Genomic DNA, 16,190 nt, shown 5'->3' on the forward strand with positions numbered 1-16,190 from the left:
AGCTAATATTAAAGTCAGGATTAATAGCTTTTTATAAAGAATTACTGGCCTGTCTTTTGGCATACAAACATTTCATATTTTCTTAAAAATGGGTGTCTAGGTGGCCTCAGCACAACCGTGTTTTTAAAGAAGTATGATAAGCTAGCATTTCTTGGTCTAATTGCTATTCAGAAATCTATTGTGAAAGTATAGTAGGTATCTTAATATTATTGGGTTAGGGCAGAATCAAATTTGATTCACCTCAATTGTTGTATGGCGTAACAACTCATTGAGGGTTAGATGTGATTGGAGCCATTCAGGTATGGTGGAGGATAATTAGTATCTCTGGAGCTGCAACCCGATAAAGGGTCAGCATCTTTAGGACAAGTGAGAAGTTTAAGTTCTATGTACCCTGACCACGTACATGAAAATCTCAATGCAGACTTAACCTCCATGCTTCTGGTTGCAGGGAGGATGTCACCCTTGTGCTGCCTGCAAGTTGATACGTTTGCAACCGACATTAATCAAGCTGTTGGGTTGTTACATTTCTCAGTTGGGGGTCCTAAAATCATGTCATTTTAGCACAAGTTCAAGCCAGCTGGTACTGTGTAAAGCCTATTAAAGAGGGGTTGCACTTTGGCTGTGCCTTTATAAATGATTCTAACCTGAGCGATGTGTAATGTATAACATGAGAGAATGCAATGGGGGCCTTCAAGAAAGGGTAGGAAATATTATCTATCCACAGCAGAATTCCAAGGCAGATGTCTCAAGCAACGGGACCAGATAATTGTAGTTGTTGATATCAAGATTTAAGACCCAAGCATATAAATGCAATTTTCCAATGGCTCAATGACTTCACCTGAGGTCAGGGCAAGTGCATGTACCTTAAAATGACCAACTCTACCAAATACATGACCAATCTCAATACTATTCAATGCATTACATATCTATCGTTCGTCTGACAATCAGGGTTCATAGCTTCACTTTACCTTTTCAATAGTTACACACTGCAGTGAAGATTGTAAATTTGAATTGGCACAAATATGCACAGTGAAAAAATGGACCATAAAGATTGGTTTCAGAAGTTAGAAGAGAAACAATTTATAAACTCAAAATAATAAGAATTTACATAATTTAGTGCTGAGATTTTGTGAACAAACCAAGAGATGGGTATTTTTACAATTCAAGTTGATTAAAAGGAACAAATTGTGTGTATAACTTAATACTTTAAGGCTAATATGATTGTACAAACTAATTGCATTACAAAGATGTTGCCCTTTGCAAAAGTGAAACTAATTTTATGGGCTATAACTAATCTAGATTAATCAAACCAGTTAATGGTTTGGGACTTTTTAGCCAACTTGAAGGAATGTGAATTTAATCTAGTAATAGCAGTAATGAGGGTATATCTGGGAATGGAAAAATAATTACAGTGAAACTATAATTAGTAGAGCTTATAAAGATGAGAACTTTATTGTAATTATAACTTCAATGATCACTTCATTCTAAATTTTCTTTATTCATGTTATTTTAAAACTGACATTTGCCTGGGTTTTTTTTCATAATTCTACCCTCCGTGCAGTTTCAGCTAGGGCTAGGATCGATATATTAATGGCTCAAGCATTAATTTACTAATATAAAACTTATGTCATCTTACTCATTTCTCTACACTCCATGTTTCTGGCAAATGAGTAGCATTTCAAGAACAAGTTCAATATTCTTTGAGGGATTACTTTTCCCTATTGTACCAGGTTGCAACTTCCTGTGTCTTTCAAAAGATGTTCTACTTGGCCTGAGTATTCAAGATCCAACTTTCACCATCAACTCTTTCTCCCCCCCCCCCCCCCCAACCGGTGACTCTGTGTTTTTTAATTTTCTTAAGATGTCTTCTGATCTGTTTCTTTTATTTCAAACAGAAGATTATTTCTAACATGCTTCTCCACTAAACAGTAATCTAGGTTTGTTCAATATATCATATCAGTTGCATGACACGATGATCTTGTACTGTAAATTCTGTGTCTTATGATCCAGCTCCACTAGCTACCTGACAAAGAAGCAGTGCTCAGAAAGCTATTATTTCTGAATAAACTTGTTGGACTATAACCTAGTGTTGTGATTTTTAACTTTGTCCAGCCAGTCCAACACTGGTACCTCCTCATCATCTCCACTGCAGTCATTGCTTTTGTTCAAACAAAAAAGCTGAGTCATTGGAAAGACGTGGAAACTGTAATTTCAGTAGGTTTCTAGTTGAGTTTCCCCTGGCCATCAGATCACATTAACCTTTCAGAACGGAGGTGGATGTATGACTTTATACCACTTTCTGGAATAAGTTAAAAGTAGTATTTCAAAACATAACTCTCAACCTCCAGCATTTTTAACAAAGGTTTTGGCCTTCTAAAGTAGCTGCTAAATGGAAACTGAATGCTTGATCAGGAGGCGGTCAGGTGAGTTAGCCTCCTATCATCTGTAATTGGAGAACACCACACTGATGAAACAGTTTTTACAAAATTACTCTGAATTGATCAATGTTACCATAATAATCTACAATATTTCAAATACGTATCTACTGACATCGCCATACTAAAGTCTCTATAGGCTCCCTTTAGTGGGGTGTACCTAATGGCGTAACTTGTTTGAATTAAAACTGTTTAATCAGGACATCAAATATTTTTGTCTTGGCAGTGGAAGAGTCTCTACCTACTTTTTAATGCAGTTAAAATAGAAGATCAGGGCTTGCATTTATGGTTTTGTGATATAAAAAGATTGTATTGCACTTGCTGTGTCTCCAGGGTAATTGTATTTCCTCATTTACAGTTGTTGCAGGTGCTAAGTCTAACAGAGTCCAGTAAAGTTATGGGGACTCTGGTAGTATGAAGCACTGTTTTTGTAATAAGTCAGAGTCCCTGCTGTGTAACTGGTTGATCTTTAAAGTGAGAGATAACACTGCATAGTATTTATCAATTTTTATTTTATTCTATCTCTCAATGTTACAATTTAAACAATGGAGAAGCCACAAAGCAATGGAAAGATTTAAAGAGAGATTTTCTTAGCGTGTAGGCGTCACAAGATATTGGATCTTAAACATTTGCAATTTGGCAATTTCCTGTACATTATGGTTTTACAGACAACAGCCTTTTTATTTTCATACTTTTAAAACTGAATTTAAATTCTCAAACCACCATAGTGGAAATTTAACTGATACTCTGGAACATTTGCCTGAGTCTAGGTTGTTCATCTATAATATATGCATTCCATCATGACATTAACTAATAAGATTTTATTTATTTATTGTCACATATAGTTACAAAATACAGTGAAAAGTGTTGTATAGTGTCAACCCTCTCCGGTGCCATCTTAAAGCACAGAAAAATAAGCCAAAACATAGAATAACATATAATAGAATATAAAGGCCAAAAAATGAAGAAATAAAGTATCCAAAATGGATGCACAGGATATTTGCATTGAATTGGTGTTCAGTTTGTAAGTATTTTAAGCTTATATTTTACCTGGATTTCTGAAGCAGTGAATGTTAACAACAGATCAACTCTGGTCACAAATGCTGTCCTGTACATCTCTCCATTGGATCTCAGTAGCAAAGTGCAAATTCCTAGATACTGAGTTTCTCAAGCATTTCTTATCCTTAACCAGGGATTTAGAATTTTTTTTTTAAATCTCCCTTGAGATCATAATAAAACAAATTCTAACAAAAGTACAATTGGAATGTGACTTGTTGAATTTTGGCACAACACCCTTGGGAGAGTGCACAGATATTGAGCTCAATTATTCATGAAGTTGTCACAAATGTGAAAATGTAAATTACCAAAATACCTAACTTACCTTAGTGACTAATTTTAAAATAAATACCAGTTATGTTGTCAATGGTTTCAGTAAATAGTTTTTTTTTAATTAAACTGATCATCTTAATCAGAAAAGTGAATTGCTATTTTAGAACGCATGTAAACAGACAAACAAAGAGAAATAGACTTGGCGTAAGTATTATGGGTGGAAAAAACAGTTTTGTTATCACAGGCCAATTAACAAAACTGCAAGGGTTATTTTCACAGTCCTTTCGAGTTTTTGATAATACATAAGTCGCACATAAATGGTCAGTCTTTAATTCACTGGTTGGTTGGTTAGACCTGGGGTCTTTTCCTTTGGATTTTAGAATTATTTCTTTCAATGTCTCTGAATGTAATTTTCCTGTTCTTTGGCAAAAGATTGAAGAGAGAAATGTTATAGAGAAAGTGGACCATGTAGCATCTCTGAGAGAGTGGGGTTTAATGTCAGTGTACCCAGTGAGTCCAAGACATTATTTACTAAACCATGTGATGATGTCAGATGCTAGACTGTGAGGCAATATATTCATATATTCACTCTGTTCTTATCTATCCAGTCATCATCAGATATCTTCTTGTTCCCTTATAGTAGACCTATGGTGGATCTCCCCCATAAGGATCTATCTGTCCCTTTTACTTCTCATCTACATGTTGTCCTTTGATAATTACATACCATATGTGATTATGACAATTTTGATTCACCTCACTGTTTTGGCATCTGCATTTTGGCTAGTCCTTCAGACTGTTGGTTCCACATCCGGTACTGGAATGAGCAGAAATTTTGCTCAACTAAATATTGGAAAGCCGAATTATAATCTGTCCCTGTCATAATGTCAGCACACTTGCTACCAACTCTATCCCCTTCCCTGGCAGCTGCCCAAGGCAGAAACAAACCATGCACAACCTTGGTAATTTCACTTCAACATGAGTTTCCAACCACATGTGCTCCATCATCAACCCCCCAATTCCACTTCCATAATATTACCAATACCACCTGACTTTAACTTGCCTGCTAATGAAACTCATCAATGCCTAGATTCTCTCTCCACTCATGCAATGCACTCCCGACCAGGCTTACAGCACCTATCCTTCGTAAATTTGATCTCATCTGAAACCTGCCTATATTGTAACTTGCATAAATCCCATTCATTCATCATCCCTGCATTTGACAACCTATATTAATTGACTTGTATTCTGACAATATCTCAATTATTTTCTTTCAAACCTCTACATAGCCTCACTACTTCGATCTCGGCAACCTTCTTCAATTCTACAAGTCCTCTTATTCTGATTTATTGCATAATTCTGGTTTAATTTCTCCATTACGATAGATGTAACTTCAGCTGCCTGGGTCCCAATGACTGGAATCCCATTTCTGAAACTCTCTACCCTTCCTTCCTCCTTTACAACAGCCCTTGAACCCTTGTTTCTAACACCTTTGTGAATTACCTTTGTGCATTACCTTTATATAAAGGGGCTAAACGAATGTGAGTCATTCTGTGCACATTGGCAAAGACAAGTCAAAGGGAGGAGGTATTATCACGAGATTTAAAACATACCTACATACTAAGAGGTAGTGAGATGCTTTATGGGGAAATGACTGAAATGGGAGACTATTAAATGTAAATAACTAAGAACTTGGATTAAATGGTGTGCACTAAATAGGACAAGAGGACAGGAGAGTTGTGAGTATTAAGGCACAATAAGGACAGGGAAACTTTAGTGATGGCAGTTTGATTTCCCTACAAAGGGGCAGAGAAAATGAGGTACTGAATCTTATGATATTTTGGTGAGGTGTCAGTTTTGTGGAGTTGAATGGAGGATTTCTCTCCATGAAGCCTAGCGAGGTTTCCTGCTTTATCCCAAACTCTCCACCTTTAAAAGACCATCGTGCACCCAGACATGAGCATTGCCCTAGATGCGGCAAACATGGGGAAACTGGTGCTCTGGATTGCTGCCTGAAGGTCCTGACGGATAAGGTGGTGCAGAGGAGGATCGTCCTCCTCCAGAATTGGCAGAGGATGCCACAGTATCAGACCCTGCCAGTCTTGTCTGAAATTGCCACCTGAATCATTTAAGCTTCTGGAGGAATGCCCAGCAAAAAAAGAGGGAAGGACCTTCTTTGCTCTACCAGGGTAAATACTAACTTCTCTTTGGTCCTTGTATTCACTCCATCTCTGCTACTACACCACCTCCATCTAAGGTTCCTGTCCTTCCCCCATCATTGTTTCAAGCAACAATTGCCCACACTTTCTCTCAGCCATCCCAACAGCCCCTCTCTCCTAATCCTGCATGACCTCTGTGCTACCTGCGCTCACACCCGGGCCACCTCACCCATCTTTTCACCACAACAGCACCAGAGTAACAGGCACCCACTTTCATCTCACATGGTCCCAGCTGGAGAAAGCAGGCCACATTACGGCAGAAAGAGACAAAGTGGGTGATGGACTGCCCAACTTTTGACTCCTCACTCCTTACAAGAAGAACATCCTGAACTTGTTCACCCTAAATGGCTGATTGACAATGCCCAAGCCTCTGGATGGATATTGGAGGCCAATGTACCAGGTTGCTTGACTGAAGGCTGTCTCACTTGACTTGACTGCTGTCAATCATAACAAGCACCCTGGCTTTGTGTCTGTGCAAGGCAAGACAGAAGCACTGTGAGTCTGCTAGCTCTGAAGGGGAGGGGTGACATGGTGCCAAAAGGCAAGGTAAGGCAAGGCAGAGCAGGAATGCTGTGAATATGCAGATAGGCTCAATAAGAATGAGCACTATGAAAGCAAGCAGACAACCCTGAGATGCAGCCTGCTTTATAAACTTGGTGCCTGTTCCTTCACACAATGTGTCCCTATAGCAACATATCAGTGCTAGTTGCTGGTGTGCCCCAAAGTGTGTCCTGTTAATAGATCAGAAAGGTGCCCTGAGGGTCGTAGGGAGGCTGGCAGAACTGGATGCTTGTATCCGTGAATGAAGGTTCAACGCAGCGGGTGACCTGAGACATTGTTGCCGGTTGACCAAGACAATGATGTTGAGGAACAAGGTGAGCTGGAATTGCAGGTAGCCATTTTGACTCGTATGTCAGAAATTGACAACATCTAGTTTCCTTGCAGAAGTTGCAGGTCAGGGGAGGGAAGTGGTCAGAGCGGAAGCTGCATATTAATGAAGTGAGATTTGCAGTTACTGAGGCCAACAATCTCTGTTGATAGGTATTTCTCTCTCTGTTCCCTAGTGAAAATCTCATTTGACATCTAGAAAACACGAGTTGTTCTTGATGTTGAAAGGCCTCACCCAACTTCTCACCCAATTCTCCCAAATTCTCGACGTAACCCATTTCATTCAGGCCCATGTAAGATTTCACCTGTGCTTTCTGAAAGGTGTCAACTGCATTACTGGGGGAGAGGGGAATCTACCTGCATGTCGGTCAGTCCAGTATTGCTGTGATGCTAATATCATTTTATGCCTTTGAGAGGGTAGTTTGCGGGAATGTCAATGAGAGAGCAGACAGAAGCAGTAACATCAGCTGTCTGTATTCAAACCATTTCACAATTTCTGTCAGTCTTCCAATTTTCTAGAAATTCTGATGATTTCCAACACCTTTTTTCCTATTTATATCAGTTCTTTGGGTGGGGTGATGTCATGGGGGGTGGTGGCATGTGGCAATTCAGAAGCATTCTGAAGATTTGTACGTGGACTGCAGAAAGGATGTCCTCTATGATGTACGGTACTGTGAGCACTGCAATGTGGTAATGAATGTCAAGCAGGAGAAGAAAATGCAGCTGATCTGGTTATCCAGACAGCCAGAACAACCCATGATCTGTTATTTAATGTGTATGTAATGTAGTTGATGATGGATAAGGTGTACAGGGCTTTCTCACTCTGGGTTCCAAGACATGAAGCATCTTTAGATTAGATTATTTACAGTGTGGAAACAGGCCCTTCGGCCCAACAAGTCCACACCGACCCATTCCCCTCATTTATCCCTTCACCTAACACTATGGGCAATTTAGCATAGCCAATTCACCTAACCTGCACATCTTTGTGACTGTGGGAGGAAACCAGAGCACCCGGAGAAAACCCACGCAGACACAGGGAGAATGTGCAAACTCCACACAGTCAGTTGCCTGAGGCGGGAATTGAACCCGGGTCTCTGGCGCTGTGAGGCAGAAGTGCTAACCACTGTGCCACCGTGCCACCCTTAAGTAAATTTTTGCAAAAAAATTTCTATCTCTGTAGTTCAGCAAGCTGATTGAGGAATCATGCATTAGTCACAGACTGATGATGGCTCTGCTCGTCATATAAGGGTATGGTCATTTTAAGAACTTTTAAAGAAATTTGTACCTAAGGTGGGACCAGGTTTATGCCAGACTGGTGCACATAATAGGGAAAATTCAGAGGAGGCACGGGTGGTGATAGGCTGGGAGGTGAGTATCTATCAATTACATTTTTATCATTTTGCTTTGTGCTATGCGGATCAGAAGCTGTTTGGAATTTGAATTGATCAATGATGGCTCCACAATGAGAGGATCCTGTAAGACAAGGTATGGCATCATCAAGGCTGATGTTATGTGGCATGGTGAGAGAAGGAACTAATGTAATAGCTTTGGCCCTGGGACTGGACTGGACTGGATTGTCAGCCTAAGGTTCCAAAATTAGAGCCCACTGAAACAAGTTGTCTAGATTCAATTTGTAATATTGGAAATTCGTGGGCTGACATCAAAGTACTGTTAAGATTGCAACTGCTTCACTAATGGCCTTCAGAGTGGGGAAACTGATCTCCCCCAATAGCTGAATGTCACAATGAGGGGGGGAAGAGAGATGTGTTTAAGAGTCACTCTAAATTTATAAGATAAGATGGGTAGAATGGCCTCCTTCATGTGTATTTAGTTTAGAAACTACTATGTATGTTTACTTTTGATTTCCTCATAATGCTTAGCACAAATAGTGTGTATTTTTACTTACAAAGACTGAACTATGAATTTAATTTATCCATTATTTAAGTAGCAGCATGGACTTATTTAAAGTAAATTAGTTAATGTCTGTTAAAATAGATGGCAAAGCAACTTGCTGCAAAGTATTAAGTGTTTGTACAGGAATAATGCTTTTCATCATTTTTGAGCTTGTGTAAATGTATGAAATAGTGCAAAGTCTGCCTGTTTGGAATGCATTTAAACATAGCTCCAAACTTAAGTATATTATCATATTCATACAATATTATTTCACGTTTTCCATGAGAAATGTTAATGAACTTCCACCCACTCTCTCAGAATAGCACTGACTGAGCTACTAATGGGCTGAGGATATAAGTGACTCTGATTCTTGGCAATATATGTCTCCTGGGATCTAGTTCAAGGGCACTGATTTGTTATGCTAGACATTCTTTTGAATCCTACTGTGCCTTAAGGCAGACAGATCTTAATTATATAGTGTCTAGCTTTCCTTTCCTATCCCCAGTCAAAGATTATTTATACACTTATTCATTATTTTGCTTTCATTGTTTAAACAAAATGAGCTCCTGTGTAGCTGAGCACCCTTTGTTTGTGGTTTGTGGCATTGTGTATGTGTTCAGAAGAATCCACACTGACTCAAAACGTTAACTCTGATTTCTCTCCACAGATGCTGCAAGACCTGCTGAGCTTCTCTAATAATTTCTGTTTTTGTTTCTGTGCGTTATATGATTTGGACTGTTATTTTAACTTCATCTGATTTTTGTTTCGAATAGGCAAAAGCAGAAAGGAGACTGGACATTGTCTTAATTGTGAAAGTAGCTTGCTCACAATTTGCCACATATTCCATTCATTAGATCGTTTTCCCCCACCTCTACAGCTCAACAGAATATTACATGGAGATTGCAGCAAGTCTGAGATGCTAACAGAGCAGTGAGAGGAACAGCGCATTGAGGATTTTGATGGACCTAATAGTGACATTTAAAGGTAGTTTAAGAAGCAGAAATATAATGGGGAAGAAAGTTTCAGTGAATAGAGTCAAATGCGTACAGAAAAAGAAATAAAGAGAGGGAAAATGGGATGGGCTCCTGACAAATGGTTCAGAGACGAGAGATGCTGAGATAGACTGAGAAGTTAAAACATGAGTATGTGGCACTGGAAGGCAAAGGAAGCATAGGCTAGACAAGAAAGAATTGAGCTGGGCAAGTTGTTGGAGGGAATCCTGAGGGACAGGATGTACATGTATTTCGAAAGGCAAGGACTGATAGGGTTAGTCAACATTGCTTTGTGTGTGGAAAATCATGTCTCACAAACTTGATTGAGTTTTTTGAGGAAGTAACAAAGAGGATTGATCAGGGCAGAGTGGTAGATGTTATCTATATGGACTTCAGTAAGACGTTCAACAAGGTTACCCATGGGAGATTGATTAGCAAGGTTAGGTCTCATGGAATACAGGGAGAACTAGCCATTTGGATACAGAACTGGCTCAAAGGTGGAAGACAGAGGGTGGTGGTGGAGGGTTGTTTTTCAGACTGGAGGCCTGTGACCAGTGGAGTGCCACAAGGATCGGTGCTGGGTCCTCTACTTTTTGTCATTTACATAAATGATTTGGATGCGAGCATAAGAGGTACAGTTAGTAAGTTTGCAGATGACACCAAAATTGGAGGTGTAGTGGACAGCAAAGAGGGTTACCTCAGATTACAACAGGATCTTAACCAGATGGGCCAATGGACTGAGAAGTGGCAGATGGAGTTTAATTCAGTTAAATGCGAGGTATTGCATTTTGGGAAAGCAAATCTTAGCAGGACTTATGCACTTAATGGTAAGGTCCTAGGGAGTGTTGCTGAACAAAGAGACCTTGGAGTGCAGGTTCATAGCTCCTTGAAAGTGGAGTCGCAGGTAGATAGGATAGTGAAGAAGGTGTTTGGTATGCTTTGCTTTATTGGTCAGAGTACTGAGTACAGGAGTTGGGAGTCATGTTGTGGCTGTACAGGATATTGGTTAGGCCAATGTTGGAATATTGTGTGAGGCTGAACAGGCTGGGGCAGTTTTCCCTGGAGCGTCGGAGGCTGAGGGGTGACCTAATGGAGGTTTACAAAATGATGAGGAGGTAAGTAGGCAAAGTCTTTTCCCTGGGGTCAGGGAGTCCAGAACTAGAGGGCATAGGTTTAGGGTGAGAGGGGAAAGATATAAAACTTTTTCACACACAGAGTGGTACGTGTATGGAATGAGCAGCCAGAGGAAGTGGTGGAGGCGAGTACAATTACAGCATTTAAGAAGCATTTGGATGGATATATGACTAGGAAGGGTTTAGAGGGATGTGGGTTAGGTGCTGGCAGGTGGGACTAGATTGGGTTGGGATATCTGGTCGGCATGGACGAGTTGGTCTGTTTCCATGCTGTACATCTCTATGACTATGACTCTATGCAAGGAGCTCGAGAAATAAGAGAGATTATCTGAGGGCACTGATAGATTTGTGGGGTGCAATATTATAACTGGGTGTTTTCTGAAAAATGGGCAGGATTGGCAGCTCAGCGTTATTGGTAATAGGATATTCAGGACTGTTGTCTGGGCTTCTTGGAGGTGCACTGCAGAATATTGAGTCAAATCAGCTTGTCTCTCAGCTCTAGGTCTTGTCATCAAAGGGGCTGCTACTGCACAGAACCTATTGTCAACTACTATTGGCAGCTATTCATTCTCCTGCACTGACCTTTACTCAGTCCTTTGCCTGTCCCACTGTGTTTCTCTCTCTTTGGGCTCCATCCCCAATTATTGTTTCCTCCTCCCCCCAGCTCATCTACTGTATATATACCAGCTTTTTCCTAGCTACCATCAGTTCTGAAGAAAGGTCACCGGACTCAAAATATTAACTCTGCTTTCTCTTCATAGATGTTTTTCAGCAACTTCTGTTTTTGTTTCTGATTTCCAGCATCTGCAGTTCTTTCATCTTTCAGCTCCTCATGCTAGCCCAACTGGATGTTTTGGTTTAACTAACATTAAGGCCACAGTACAAAAGACAGCCCTTTCAAAGCTTCCAACTTCATAGAATTTAAGCAGGAGCACCCAGGAAGTGACATAATGGAAAGGATTTGAAAATGATTTATAACCAGTACCCATTGGATGAACACAAAACTTTATTTCTGGTTTCGGCATTGTGTCAATCCAGGGGAAAAGGTTGAAGGCTTCTCTACTTCTAAATCGTTCAGTTTATACTAGGAATTCACCATCAATGTAGTTTCTATAATCCATAATTTGGCAGGAAGAATAGAGGCATAGACTATTTTCTAAATGAGGAGATAATTCAGATGTCTGAAGTGCAGAGAGATTTGGGAGTTCTAGTCCAGGATTCTCTCAAGGTCAACTTGCAGATTGACTCAGTAGTTAGGAAGGCAGATGCAACTATGGCATTTATTTTGAGAGGACTTGATACAAAAGCAGGTATGTACTTCTGAGGAGAAAGTGAGGACTGCAGATGCTGAAGATCAGAATCGAGAGTGTGGTGCTGGAAAAGCACAGCAGGTCAGGCAGTATCCAAGGAGCAGGAGGATCGACATTTTGGGCATAGACCCTTCATCAGGAATAGACCAGAGCCTCAGGAAGGAGAAAGTGAGCACTGCAGATGCTGGAGATCAGAGTCAGGAGTGTGGTGCTGGAAAAGCACAGCAGGTCAGGCAACATCCGAGGAGCAGGTGAATCAACATTTCAGGCATAAGCCCTTCATCAGGATCCTACACTCTTGACCCTGATGAAGGGCTAATGTACTTCTGAGGCTCTATAAGGCTCTGGTCAGGCCACATTTGGAGTATTGTGCACATATCCCAGAAAGGATGTACTGTTCCAGGCATGTTCAGAGGAGGTTCACAAGAATGATCCCAGGAATGAAAAGCTTAACATATGAGGAATGTTTGAGGACTCTAGGTTTATATTCGATGGAAGTTTAGAAGGATGAGGGGGGATTTAATTGAAACATACAGAATATTGAATGGCCTAGACAGAGTAGATGTTGGGAAGATGTTTCCATTGGTAGGAGAGATGAGGACCCAAGGGCACAGCCTTACAGTAAAGACCCTTTAGAATGGAGGTAAGGAGAAACTTCTTTAGCCAGACAGTGTTGAATCTGTGGAATTCATTGCCTCAGAAGGCTGTGGAGACCCAGTCATTGAGTTTGTTTAAGACTGAGATAGACATGCTCTTGAGTATATAGGGGATCAAGAGTGACAGGGAGAACGTGGGAGAATGGAGTTGAGAAACTATTCAGCCATGATTGAATGGCAGAGCAGACCTGATGGGCTGAATGGCCTAATTTCTGCTCCTGTGTTTTATGGTGTAATGGGATGATAATCCAACTCCCTATCCCCAGACCCACAAGACAGCCCATCTTACCACATTTCAGTAAATTGTCCCTGTGTCACAATTTTTGCAAACTTTGATTTCATATTGAAGATTTTAAACAGGAAGATAAAAATGGACAACCTCCAGGATTTATTTGACAGCAAATGTATCATTGTGAGAGATGTGAGTGCAGATCCATAACCAACATCCATCCTAATAGGAAAAATATAACATTGAAAAAATCACACCTCAGCAATGGAAATTCAGTGAAATGGAAACCATCCTGTGAATTCAAAACAGCCGGCTTGAAAATAAATACAGCACATGGGGTCAAATAGAGACAAAAATATCCAAGCTGATTTTATATTTATCTTTCAACATTCTCCAAAACTTGTTCAGTTTTTAAGAAGAGAAAATGCAGAGACCGATGCAAAATTAAGTTGGAGCTTAACGTGTAATATCTGTTATTGCCTTAATAAATATTTTAGCAAGTGTTTATGTCAGTATTTTCTTGCCTTGTTTGGACATGTTGGAACAATTTTCTTGCAAAAACAAATGATTTATTTTCTCTAATTTGTGTTTAATGTTCCTTTCCTTTCAGCCTTGCTGTAGGCTATCCATTGGTCCCCAGTGGAAAGATTTTAATAAAGGCTGGTTCATATTTCTGACTTTTAAATCTTCTGCCTCCGAGAGGCAGGTACTTTATCTTCCTCTTGTATAACCCACTTTTACATGATCAAAACTCCTTTGCAGGGGAAAGTGAAATTAGCGGAGGAATGTATGTTTCAACACCAGCTTTCACTGTCTCGTGATAACCAAAATCATTAACCTCATGGTTCTTTCATGGGATGTGAGTGTCATTGGCAAGACCAGTATTGGTTGCTCATTCTAATTGCCCGGAATTGAATGGTTTGTGGAGTTATTTCAGAGGGCAATGAACAGTCAACCACACTGCTGTGGGTCCGGAGTGACATGTAAGCCAGACCAGATAAGGATGGCAGATTTCCCTTCCCTAAGGAGCCTTATTGAATTCAATGGGTTTTTACCACAAGATAACTTCATGGCACCATCACTGTCGCTAGCTTTATACTGCAGATATATTTATTGAATTTAAATTCCACCAACTGTCATGTAAAAGACCTCCACAGAGGCTGGTCATCAACTCACCACTTATTTACAAATTCATTGTACTTGACACTGGTTCAACTAATTCAGACCAGCTATCAGAGTGAAGAGAAGATTTTCCTGTTCCTCGGATGCTGCCTGACTGGCTGTGCTTTTCCAGCACCACTTTAATCTAGACTCTGATTTCCAGCATCTGCAGTCCTTACTTTTGCCTAGAACCTCTGACACTCCCATTCCAGAGGAGATTTCAAAAGAGAGCTGGATATATATTTGAAAGGGATGAAATTAGAAGTCTGAGGATGTAGGGCAAGAGATTGGGATTAGTCGGTTAGTTCTTTCGGGAGCTGGTACATAAGTTCATAAGATATATAGGAGCAGAATTAGGCCATTTGGCTCATTAAGTCTGCTCTGCCATTCAGTCACGGTTGATATGCTCCTACCCCTGTTTTCCTGCCTTCTCCCCATAACCCTGCAACCCATTACCAATAAAGAATCTCTCTAACCCCTCCTTAAATTTACTCACCAGTCCCAGCATCCACTGCACTTTGGGGGAGTGAATTCCACAGATTCACAATCCTTTGGGAGAAATAGTTTCTCCTCAACTCTGTTTTAAATTTGTTCCCCCTTATCCTGAGACATGATGGGTCGAATAGCCTCCTTCTGCACTGTAGGATTCTAGAAATGTCAGGTGGAGCAAATGACTGCAGATGCTGGAACTCATACTGAGAACAACAAATGTTGGAGTACCCAGCCTTGTCAGGCAGCATCCATGGAGAGAGAGAAAGCTAACGTTTCGGGGCTAGTGGGGTAGTGAATTCCACAGATTTACAATCCTTTGGGAGAAATAGTTTCTCCTCAACTCTGTTTTAAATTTGTTCCCCCTTATCCTGAGACATGATGGGTCGAATAGCCTCCTTCTGCACTGTAGGATTCTAGAAATGTCAGGTGGAGCAAATGACTGCAGATGCTGGAACTCATACTGAGAACAACAAATGTTGGAGTACCCAGCCTTGTCAGGCAGCATCCATGGAGAGAGAGAAAGCTAACGTTTCGGGGCTAGATGACCCTTCATCAGAGTTGAGGTGATGTGGAAGGGATACCATATATGCAATGGCGGGGGAACGCTGGAGTGCTGGGGGGGAGAAAGACTGCTGATAGTGCAGATTAAGCGATCAGAATATGATTCTCACTCTGCCTTTGTCTCCGCTGAGTTTCTCCAGCGATTTTCTGTCAACGCTTCCTTAAATTTCTCCCTCTCTGGGATCCTCCCGATTTTCCTAATCTTTCAGTTCAGGGATGCACAACCTCTGAGCCCACAGCCCGTGCCCAATAGTGGGAGGAGGGTTGGTTCGGAATGATGGGCAGGAGTTGGACCGTCCCCCCCAGCCCCTGGGCAGGGATTCTGTGAGATTTCACAGCTTGTGCCTGATAGGGTAGCGTCAGCCGTGAGGAAGCAGCCTCACACTGTGTGGACCAGAGAGAGAGAGAGAGAGAGTGTGTGTGTGTCTAAGACCAGGGCAGTCTGTCCTCAGTCTGAAGCTGCAGAACTTTCAGGTACGGAGCTATTTAAACAGATTTCTCCCGGTTACAGAGATAACATTCGTTTCATGAAACGGGCATTAATCCCTGACTGAAAGGAATGGAGAATGTATTTACGGGGTTATTGTCTCTGGGATGGGGAAGTTTTTGATTAAGACTGCGAGAGGTCTCTTGTTGGAGGGTGGAAATATTTGGAGGAGGGGGCGGCTGTGTTTCCCCACCAGCCCAGTCTCTATCCCCCACACCCCCACCTCTCTATCTCTCATTCCCCCTTCTCTCCCACACACCTCTCTCTCCTTCAAAATCCTCTCTCCCCCACAACCCCGTTCCCCCATTTTGCCATCTCACCCCCCTCTATCCCCACCCCCTCCCCCATTCTCCCTCTGTCAACCCCACCCTCCTTTCTATCCCCCACTCTACCCATTCCCTCTTCTGC

At 41.1% G+C, this 16,190-nt stretch overlaps 1 protein-coding gene across 2 annotated transcripts in view; it reads left to right on the top strand.

Moving 5' to 3' along the window:
• Nucleotides 1–15,690: 15,690 nt before the first annotated feature.
• Nucleotides 15,691–16,190, top strand: part of klhdc8a (kelch domain containing 8A) — a 41,072-nt gene continuing 40,572 nt past the window's right edge. For both annotated transcript variants that reach the window (XM_043716386.1, XM_043716387.1), the window contains exon 1: nucleotides 15,691–15,769. The gene's annotated coding sequence lies outside the window, so the exon portion shown is untranslated. The remainder of the gene's footprint in view (nucleotides 15,770–16,190) is intronic.

Source organism: Chiloscyllium plagiosum, chromosome 26, assembly GCF_004010195.1.
Source record: "Chiloscyllium plagiosum isolate BGI_BamShark_2017 chromosome 26, ASM401019v2, whole genome shotgun sequence".
NCBI lineage: Eukaryota > Metazoa > Chordata > Chondrichthyes > Orectolobiformes > Hemiscylliidae > Chiloscyllium > Chiloscyllium plagiosum.